The 11,299-nt window shown below is 41.0% G+C and overlaps 1 long non-coding RNA gene across 1 annotated transcript; it reads left to right on the top strand.

Moving 5' to 3' along the window:
- Positions 1 to 1,311: 1,311 nt before the first annotated feature.
- LOC135485026 (uncharacterized) lies at positions 1,312 to 4,512 on the top strand. Its single transcript, XR_010446514.1, has 3 exons — positions 1,312 to 1,747; positions 2,181 to 2,307; positions 2,676 to 4,512. It is a non-coding gene; the product is annotated as an uncharacterized LOC135485026 (long non-coding RNA).
- The last annotated feature ends 6,787 nt before the right edge of the window (positions 4,513 to 11,299 follow it).

Consider the following 11,299-nt stretch of genomic DNA (forward strand, 5'->3'; position numbering starts at 1 on the left):
AACTGAATTCTGGTCTACGAAATCTTTTTAGGACATCAACCTAACCAACCGAACCTAACCAACCATATGCGACTGCACATTGGAGTCTATTTTAAGCAATCACAAAAACTTACTTGCAAACCCAAGTGCAAATAATGAAACTGCGCATGCGCGAACTCGGAAAGTCGAGTTTAGATGGCGCCACCGCACAAAACCTGGGTTCTCGAGTTCGACCCGACCGAGTATAAGTTTATTTCAAACTACAAGGTGCTTGTGATTTACGGCGCATACAGCGCACCATATAACGGGGATTCCCAAAGACCTTGTCACCAGGAGTACTTCATGCGCACAACAATGCTCACTACTAATATGAAAAACTCTCACCTGCGGTTCAGGTAGCCACCCTGTAGCCAAGTTAGATTTTTCCGCGGATTTCCACGGAATCCGCGTTTTATAACAGCCGCAGTGTTCGTTAGTGTTAATCAATGTCACTGCCCTTTTGCTTGGGTCGCTGTGCAAAAACTACTGCTGGGCCGATTTCTTCAGAGGTTGGTTTTTCTTGAATCTAATTTCGGGACCCAAGAGGACTTTTTCTTAAAATGTTGGTTTCAGGCTCTTTTTTGGTAATTTTCTTCTGTTTCTAACAAATGCATCTGTTTGATTTCCAGCTATTTTGATCATGCCTCCTCACAGCAGTCGAAACCATTCTGACAATGCTGAAGACTTTTTGTTGTTCCTGCCACGTTTTGTAGCTGAGGCAGATGCTGAAAGGAACACATTTGATGTCAATGTGGCTGAATATTATCGGGGAAGAATAAATGACTATGCCGAGATAGCTGTCACCATTGCTGCAGAAGCTCAACAAACTCAGGCTGATGATTTGCTTAATTCACTGTTTGACAATCTGTTAGCTCTGTTACTCGAAGTTCGGCTACGATTTGATGAAAGGATTTCATCCTTGCTCATCACCTCCACACCAGGTTTGCCAAGTTCTGCTACTGCTGCTGCTGCACATCCACGAGAAACCATGAGGAAACCAGCCCTGTAAAAATTATCTCCTAACCATCCCCCACCAACTAATGGAAAATGCCGGGGGATGGATATTTGATGAGGGGAGAGTTTCTGAGGAATAGTTTATTGACTTTAGCTCTCAGCTTATCTGAGCCAGGTAACCTCCTGCTGAGTTGCCGGACCAAAGGCTGAGGTCAACATATGTTGTTACATAACCGATCTTGCTATCACATCCTGGTTGCTTCGTAGTCGACCGAATTACTTCTAATTTTGCCTCATCACAGTAAATTAGTCATGATCACATGATGATCCTGGCCCGAGTGTTATCACTGATTACGCTGGCCATTAGGTAGATAAGGTAAATATGCCGATCATCACTGTGTGTAGTATCAGCGGGGTGCTTGAAGTTGGAGGGCGACTAAATATTTTACAGGGCTGGTTTCCTCATGAGAAACGCCTGTTCATGGACAAGATGGTCTCATACGGACTGGATTACCTGGGCGTCCATCGATCGACATCCCTAAACACCAAGTCAAACAACTATGGGAAATAGGATTCAACTGGCGGTCAATTGCTTCTATGATTGGTGTCAGTGAGAGGACTTTGCGGAATCGTCGCAGTGAAGCTTCATTTGAATCATCTAAACTTGAGTATTCTACTATAACTGATGATGAATTAGATGAAGAACTTGGACGCATTCGTCTGATAAGCCAACGATGTGGAGATACACTTATGATTGGTGCTCTGCGACAACGAGGTAAATGCGTGGCAGCAATGTTTTTCCTTCAAAATGATGTAAATCCCTTTATATACACTTAAAATTAGGTCGTAGTAAATATGTCCTACGCTTTGCCTTGTTATTATTGCATCGAATGGCCAGACCACTGACCTCTTACACAAGAGAGTATTTTGCTGAGGAATTGATATAGTAACACTTCAATAAAAAAACTAAATATGGATATATTTCAGTTCCCCCTCCACCCTTGAGAAACCAATGGGTTTTAGGCCAAAAAACCATTCGAGGTAGCAACCCAGTTGAGTTACTAGGCATATTGTTTTCAAATTTCCATTAATATGGCAATGATTGGCCCCTCCTTAATTTTTTGAATAATTTTATTTTTTGGTTTTACAAGCAATGTGTTGTCTAAGCCCAATGCTGTCCAATGCTTTTAAAATTGGTTCTTTTTCAGGTATTCGAGTCCAGAGATCAAGAATAAGAGAAAGCCTAACAAGAATTGACCCAGTTGGTTGAGCTTTGAGGCGCCGGCGTGTGATATACCACAGAATATACACTGTTCCTTCACCACAATATATATGGTACAAGATTCTTTTGATAGATTTGTACTGTTGGTAGCAAAAAGAAATTATTCAAGAATTTCTCTTGTCTTATGTACTATTGTAACGAAGACATGTAATCAGTGAACCTTTAAAAAGAAACTTTCACTGGGACATTACATGTACATGTACACTGCCAACATGTGCGGTGCATCAGTTATCATCTGCCAGATATGCTGAATAAAATATCTATTATTGTTTTCTGTAGACCTGTCATTGCCGTTTAAGCCATAGATTTCTTAACAACTGGGTATGACTAATTCCTCTGAAGTTATCATTAAATAAATGACCTACATGCGATGCATGTGCAAATCATGAAATGTAAATCATAAAATATCTTTATTTAACAGGCACATCGATGGAAATCACAAACTGATTGATCCCTGGGGTTTTGTGATCCATGGTGGTATAGATGGTTATTCCCGGCTGTGTGTGTATCTCCATTGTTCGACTAGCAATCGTGCTGCACCAGTGTGTGATCTTTTCAAAGGAGCAGTTTCGTCGTATGGATGTCCCCTTCGTGTGAGAGCTGACTATGGTATGGAGAATATTGAAGTGGCAAGATATATGCTGAAGACTCGTGGGCTGAATAGGGGCAGTTTTTTAACTGGTCTCTCTACCCATAACCAGCGGATTGAAAGACTATGGCTTGATGTGAAAGAGGATGTAACTTGTATTTTTAGTGACATTTTCTTTTATATGGAAAATTCTGGTATCGCTGACCGATACAACAAAGTTCATGTTGCAGCTATGCGTTATGTTTATTCTCCTAGAATAAATCGTGCTTTAAAAGAATTTGTAGGTCAATGGAACAATCACCCTATCCGAACATGCAAAAATCGAAGTCCAAATATGATGTGGATCGAAGCTATGATGCGAAATCCCAACCTTTTGGAGTTGGACGATAGCAACATTGAGTTAAATGATGATGATGCGTCTCTGCCTGACTTGCAGACTAATAACAATGTCCAAGTGCCTGATATATCTCTCAGTCTTTCAGATGAAGTATGGTCCAGATTGCAGGAATTGGTGGATCCCCTTGCTGATGATCAGTGTGAAGGCATTGGCCTTTTCTTAGAAGCAGCTCAATTTCTTGGACAGTATGCTAGACTAGATAACTAGGTATTTCAGTTAGGTCCATTTATCATACAATACATGTAGATGTATACCTGCAGCCTAGCAGACATTCTTCTGACATATTCTATTCTGTGGCTTAATTTGGCACTATGTTTACAATGAGATGCAAGATTTATGCCATCAACTTACTGTCATCAATAATATAATAGCGGCCACTATGTGCGTTTGGTGACCTTGGCTTTAAAGGCATACGCTGTTCATTGAAAGGTTTGATTTTGAAAATTTCCAATTGCGACAAAAGGTTCTAAATTAAGCTTCAACATTACCGTTGTGTAGACTGATCTACAAATACCATTTATAAATACCAAGTTTCAGCAAGTTCATAATAACTGCACTACGGCATTGTGTATAAGTGGATTTCTATTCAACTTGCACTACGGCATTGTGTATAAGTGGATTTCTATTCAACTGGATCACATTTAAATTGAACTGGGTATAAAGGAGATTAAAGTGTTTATACATGTCATCAGCCAAGGAGTTCGTGTTCTCCTTGTGACGTGAAAAAAAATCGCAGGACTCGGTATGAATAAGGGACTGAAGGCAGAATTGGGGTCCAAGGACAAATTGGTCGTGTTCATGTGAATGTCATTGAGGGACTACTTGGTTGTGTATGTATAAGCATGAATTGGTGGGTGACTGTAAATCAAGAAATCAAGAAATAATGAAATCTTGTAAAATGAGAAATGTAAAACGAAAATTGAGTAACTTTACTGTAGATAATCAAGTTTGATATAAAACAGCTATATCACGCTGCATCATTTTAAAGTGCTACATGTATCTTCTCGACAACAAAATATTTTGGCAAGATATCCCTTTAAATGACACAAATGATGTCAGCCTAGTCAAACGCCACCTATAGCAGGAAGCTCACAGTATTATAATTATACTATAACTTCCCAAAAAGAGACCACTGTAAATGATAAAGCGCGGGGCTTAGTCAAGCGCCATCTATAGCAGAAAGCTTGGAGCATCATTGACTTCTTGATTTACAGTCACCCACACGAATGCTAACCAGCCTGGTAACAGCCTTCTCAAATGTCAAACCATGAATATGACGCTCATGAACATTTGTCGTCAATAAAATATATCATAATACAATTTATTGTCTTTCTGCAGTTGCTCTTGCTTTGAGGAAACATTCTCCTAGATATGCATGTATCAGACCATCAGGACTTGTGGGTGCTCTGCATGTCAGAAGAGTTGGGAAATAATCGAGTCTGCATGAATGTTAAAGTCTTCTGAAGGGTTAATTTTAAATATGTTTTGGTTGTGAAGATTGTACATTTGCCATGCAAGTCATATACAGTGGAACCTCCCTTAGCAGACACCTCTATTAAGGACAACCTCTCTATTAAGGACACTAGCTTAATTTGGTCCCAAATTGGTTGTTTCCATTCAATTTGACCTCTCTAATCAGGACACCTCTCTATCAAGGACAGCACTTGTCAGTCCCAAGGGTGTCCTTAATAGAGAGGTTCTATACTGTACATGTATTTGCCATAGAAGTCATGTCGTGTAGATACGTATCCCTAACTGCATCGGTTTGATGAGGCCACTGGAAGCGTGGAGGTCATGGCGGTATACAATTTTTTTAGGACAACCCAGACAAGTCTTTGAGCACCAAAGACAAACTTTTAAGTGGAGCAGTCTGGTGTTGATCTGGCGAGGAAAAATTTACTTTCAAGCAAGGTAATCATTCGTGTGGGCAATAGACCAAGCGACTCCATTTCCAACGAGCCAGGTTGATATCAAGCATCAGGTACATGAAACTTCCCAACCTCCCGATTGTCTAACCATTTTGCCACTACGAAATCTGGAGTGCCATTGCCGAAGCGGCTAACCAAATTGTCAAAGCTAGAGCAGGAGAGATGCTAGTTCATCAAGGGTTATTTTCCCAAGCAAGCCTAACCCAATTCGTACATTACCAGTTGCTACCAAACTGTATACATGTACAATTGGGGAGCAGGGGTTTGGTGTCTGGAAGGACAGGAGGACAAAAGAATGGTCAAATATGACATCCTGATTATCAGCATGGAGCTCCAAATGTACGAACAACACATAAAACAAACAAATATGGAAAAAACAACATGTTAACTACTTTTATTAAAATTTCGAAAAATGGAAACTTCAAATGCAATAAAAATTTGTCGGGACTATGCCCCGGTGAACATATTGCACAGTGTGAGAAGTCAGTTACCATATCAATCTACAGAACGAATTCCACTGTTTGCAGTAATGTGCGATTCAGTAAGCTTTTCTCGCGATAAACACCTAAATTTGTGTTTGTCGAATTCATCCCTATGACCATGCAAACAAAAGAGCAGTGGATGGCAATCCAACTTGAGCATACTGATCCATGTTCAATGGTCTTCAATAGAACTCCTTGTACATGCATTAGTATTCTGACTATGTCATGATGTTTTAATACAATGTAATCTATCAATATCATCCCACAGTGAATATTCGACCGTAACACTGAAACTTGGATTTCAATCAAGGGAGATTAAAGGTCATGTAGGCAGGAGCAAGCAGGCAAGACAATGTTTTAACAGTCATCAATAGGGGTTCCCCCTATCTTACAATAAATCATGCAATACAAGTTGCATGAGGATACATGTATTATCATTCAATGGGTTTAGCACAGTTCCATGACTGCATAGAATTCACCTGAAAACCACCAAAATTTATCCCCTCCCCCCCCCCATCTCCTGCCTACAAGTCCCTCTCTGGTCTGGAGGCTCTGGCATACAATAATTTTCAACATTGTCAACAAAACCTACACATTTTAGGAGACCCCCTACCTTTCCCTTAAAATTGACTTTGTTTTTTCTCTACATTTTTTGAAAGTATAGATCAACACTTATTTCGAAATGAACATTGAATGTCACTAACTCACTCCCCCAAGCACAACACTTATTGTACTCTTTTGAAAATGTTGATAATCATTTATAACCCCTAAATGATATCTAAAACAATAATATGTAAAGAGCAATCTCTAGTGAACTCACACAACTGTACTTACTTCTGACATCTATATAATAATACTGGAAGGGGGACGAATAAACTCACACTTGCCGATGTTGTTTTGCCTCGAAATTCGGCATGGTTGTTTGGAATATACTCTCCTGATGCAACGTATAGTTCAAATCGCTAATCATACATGAAAAGTATTAAAATTTAAAGATTTTATATAGATTTTTCCCGTCTCAGTCTTACTCCGACCGCCATGTTTTCGCAGCAAGTGTCAGTAAATTTTTGAAGATCGACCATTTTGCAACTTCTTTTTAAGCCCTCGATTCGACTATACGATTCGACATGCATTTTTAAACTTGCTTCCTCGGCACCATTTGTCAAAGTCAGCGGCCAATTTATTCTTGCATTTGTCAGGAAAACGCAAGAACTCACTTGCTAAAGCACCCATTTGCGATTTCGCTGGAAGTTTCTCTACGCGTTGCTAATGACGTCATCACAGAGAGAATCACACCGTTCGTTAACAACTCACTTGCTAAAGCACTCATTTGCGATTTCGCTGGAAGTTTCTCTACGCGTTGCTAATGACGTCATCACAGAGAGAATCACACCGTTCGTGCGATTTCGCTGGAAGTTTCTCTACGCGTTGCTAATGACGTCATCACAGAGAGAATCACACCGTTCGTGCGAATTTGCGAGATTGTCCAAGTTGAATTTGTCGACTGCATGTTGAGCAAGGCGAGTGCAATTTTGTCGTTCCAAAAAGGAAATTTCCCACAAATAATGACTGCATGCCGGAATATCTGATCGACCCACCGCCGCGCCGACAAGTTGAGTCGCGACGGCGCGGTGTAGGCCTAGCATACCGCCTGGCCCAATAGATCGCGCGCCCTACACCACCAGCAATGCCAACGGCCAAGCACCAATCCATCAGCAATGATCAGCGTGTCATTGTCAACCAACGCCAGTCGCCCAGCAACTTACATGTACAAAGGTTGCACTCATTTACGTTCGTATGTTCGTTCAGTGATATTGTCCGGAAATAGGTAGGCCTAGCCGAGGGTGGTGGTAGGCTGGGTCCTATCATAATCATATTCATAGGCCTAGCCGAGGGTGGTGGTAGCCGGCTGGGTCCTATCATGCAAAAGTCAATAAAGAAATAAATGCGTGGAGACCTGCCAGACTATCTATATCATAATACTATAAGGCGGCTCGATAAAGTGCCATTTGGGGTTAGTGTTTCGTCTCGAAATTTTGCACGTTTGCAGGTGATATGTTATCCTGATGCAACGTTATGTTTATTTTCGGAAATTTACTTCAGCGGAGCAGTAATGAGGGATTTTTAATTGGACACTGTCAATTCTCCTTACCATTCACAGAAGCCAAGTCACAGCTGTTTAGTTATGCAGGGGCTTAATCAATTACCTGCACTCCCTGTGGGGTGGCTAACATTACCTGTTGAACGGCTGGCTGTAGGGGATGATTGGAACAGCCTGTACCTGTTGACCTGCTGAACTAAGGTTAATGCTATTTTCAATCCACAATTGCAGGTCACCTGATGTTCGAGATTTCGTGGAGAAAGAAATTGTAAACAAACGTGTGTAGTTCAAATGTAAATAAAAATGTATTTTTGGTACTTTCGGTTGCTGGACTTGGGTTTTCCCGCAGTAAGGAGCTGGGGTCAAATTGGTGGTCTATTGTTTATGGGTGCTGTGTTACCATGGTCTGTTTATGTGCTCACCACAGCTTTCAATAATTGATCTGAAGAGGCGCGCTGAACCTGAAATGGCCTTATCAAGGAGCTGCTCACGATGCTGAACGTCTAGCTTGCCTGTCGAGTAAGTGCCTTGCCCGCGACCTGGCTACATGTAGGAGGAGCACGCATTTTAAAGTTATAGTAGTGATAGTGCAATTGGTTCGAGCCATTTGGAGGCCGACATGTGAAGGCTATCTGGGTACTCCTTCTTCTCCGTATAAAAAGGCGCATATTGCTGACTAAGGAACGAGACATTGCCTCATCATCTCTATCGGACCAACTGATATACTTTTATATGCACGCATACAGCACGCCACAGCTAGGTCCGAGTCTATGGACAAATGGTTGGTTTAATTTGTCTCTTCGATATGGTTCCTTTGATAATGCATTAGATTTTCATTGCAATTCAATCGATTCAAGGTATAGCCCATTTGAGCCTGCCTGCGCCACGGGTACAATGCTAGTATATTATATAGCCAGTACATTGGGGGATGAGTCCCCCAAACCCCCTCCCCCGTTCTCTGAAAGTGACAGGTTTTAGTCAGTACATTGGGGGGAAGCCCCCCCCCCCAACCCCCAACCCCCCCCATTGGACTCTAAAAATAGAATTCCTTGGAGACGCTGAACAATAAGGCCCCATAAAGAAATAGTCCCCGCCCCGGTAGCTGTCTCATATCTGCTGGAAGAAGCAGCTCTTTGTGGTGAAATAATAATTGAATGCATGTCATGACACCCAGGAGCTTTTTCTCATTTCTGAAACAGTTGCATGGTTGGAATGAATTTCCAAATCAGTCCGTCAAATCTCTATGCAATGAAAATTGAAATGTCACAACTGTCTCCACCGACGTTGTCCTGTATGTCCTAGCAGACGATTTTTAAATAAATGATGTGATTGATATACTGTACTTGTAGATTGGAATGAATTATTTCTTCAATGATGATATGAAAGTTGAAAACCCTCTGACATGCCTGAGTACAAAAATGCAGAGGCAAGACACACCATGCATGTCATGACACCCAGGAGCTTTTTCTCATTTCTGAAACAGTTGCATGGTTGGAATGAATTTCCAAATCAGTCCGTCAAATCTCTATCCAAATGGAACATTATGACCACTCTATATTTGTGCAGTAGTGTTAAAACTGACTTTTTGAAGTAAAGTACGTAAATCGAGAAGAAGAGGACGTTTACTTCGTCTGCAATGAAATGTCACAACTGTCTCCGCCGACGTTGTTGTCCTGTATGTTCTAGCAGACGATTTTTAGATACATGATGTCCCACACACTTCAGGACAGTGGCGCCGGTGTGAATAAATCTACTTGCGTGAATGGTCAATGGCTCATGACGTCATGAAATAATTGCGTCACGAGGAAGGAAACAATGGGAATCATGGTAACTGTGGTTGCGGTGCGTCGTGAAAGCAGGATCGGCAAGCGCGGCCCGTATGGAATGCAACAAACTGTACCGGAATGGGAACTGTCATGGGTCTGCACATATTTTTTCAGATTCGATGGACATGATGGATATATGAATTTTGTTTACACTTTATTACACACGTAACCAATACACTCACTACGTTGTGTGAGTTATTATTTCAACTCAGAAATGCCAAAATGAAATGGCCAGGGGCCATTGTGCTCATCCTAAGAATATCTAGTAGACAATCAAATCATACTAGTTACAGAAAGTGCTACAGTATCTAGCCAGATGGAAGTTCTGACCCTTGAAAAATAGGTGAAATCTAAAACCAGTATGATGTGATGTACATGTATCTTTGCAAAGAGTAGGCTACCTACCATAAAATTTTATCGAAAACAAGTCAATAACAATATTGCACCAGCAGTATCTGAGTCCTTATTACACAAGTTTACAAATAATAATGCTATCTTAACATCATTAATATCCTTGTCTAGCAGTCACCAACACTACGAGTCCTAATGACACAAGTTCACCAATGCTATCTAAACATCATTCATATCCTAACCAGTTCTCTCTAAAGCAATGTCAAAATCAATATAACAGTGATGTCAAAATGACATCTCGTTTTTGTTCTTGCTCTCGAAGGAAAACATTAACCTCTTTTTATCAGGAAGACACCAAAACGCATTTGTCACCAACAGGGATATTTTACAGTATATTGAAAGTCTTCAAGATGGCAAAAGAAATACATATGTATTGTATGATTTGCACGTGTTGCTGAATAAAACATGCTGCAGCCCCTAGACCCCTAGCTCCTGACTATAGGCCACCGTCATCACCGTTACGACGTCAATTTAAAGGCAAATCTATACAGATCAATGCAGAATGAAACGGCCGGGGGCCATTGTGCTCACCGTGAGTATATTTAGTAGACAATTAATTCATGCTAGTTACAGAAAGTGCTACAGTATGAAGTGAAATGGAAGTTTTATTAGGTAAAATCAATGAATGGTCCAGGGACCATGTGCTCACCTCAGTTAATGTTAGTGCATGTCATTTGCAGTGGATGTACATGTCACATGGAAATTGGTTGACATCTAATCAACAGTTAAGGGAACAGGGTTTCGTTGAATTTTCAAGATGGCAGTCTGGCGGTCATATTTGTCATCAGATTAGATTGAAAACTTGGGATAACGTGAAGAGTACATAGATACATGATCACATGAAATTTGGTTGCAATCCAATTATCAGTTTCAGAGTAAGAGGTCTTCGAATGTTTTTCAAGATGGCCGCCTGGCAGCCATATTAGGCGACAGATTTGACTGGAAATTTTTGACCTCCGTGACCTTGAAAAGTAGGTCAAATCAAAAACCCGGAGGATATATGATGTACTTTTGCTAGAAGTACCTACCATATTTTTTCAAAATTTTTCGACCGGTAATTCCGGGAGATATTGCATACTTTCACTTTTAACGTTTGGCCACCAGGTGGCCAAACCATGAAGCAAACCGGACCGAAACTTGGTCTCCAAGGTGTCATTACATAAGGGTACATGTGTACCAAGTATCAACTCAATAGCTCTAACAGTTACGAAACGTGCCCTGCTAACGGACGCCGGACGACGACGACGGACACTGCGGTATTGTATAGACTCCCCTACGGTGAGCCAAAAAACAAATGTTTAAGAAAAGTCT

This window comes from Lineus longissimus, chromosome 3, assembly GCF_910592395.1.
Source record: "Lineus longissimus chromosome 3, tnLinLong1.2, whole genome shotgun sequence".
Taxonomy (NCBI): domain Eukaryota; kingdom Metazoa; phylum Nemertea; class Pilidiophora; order Heteronemertea; family Lineidae; genus Lineus; species Lineus longissimus.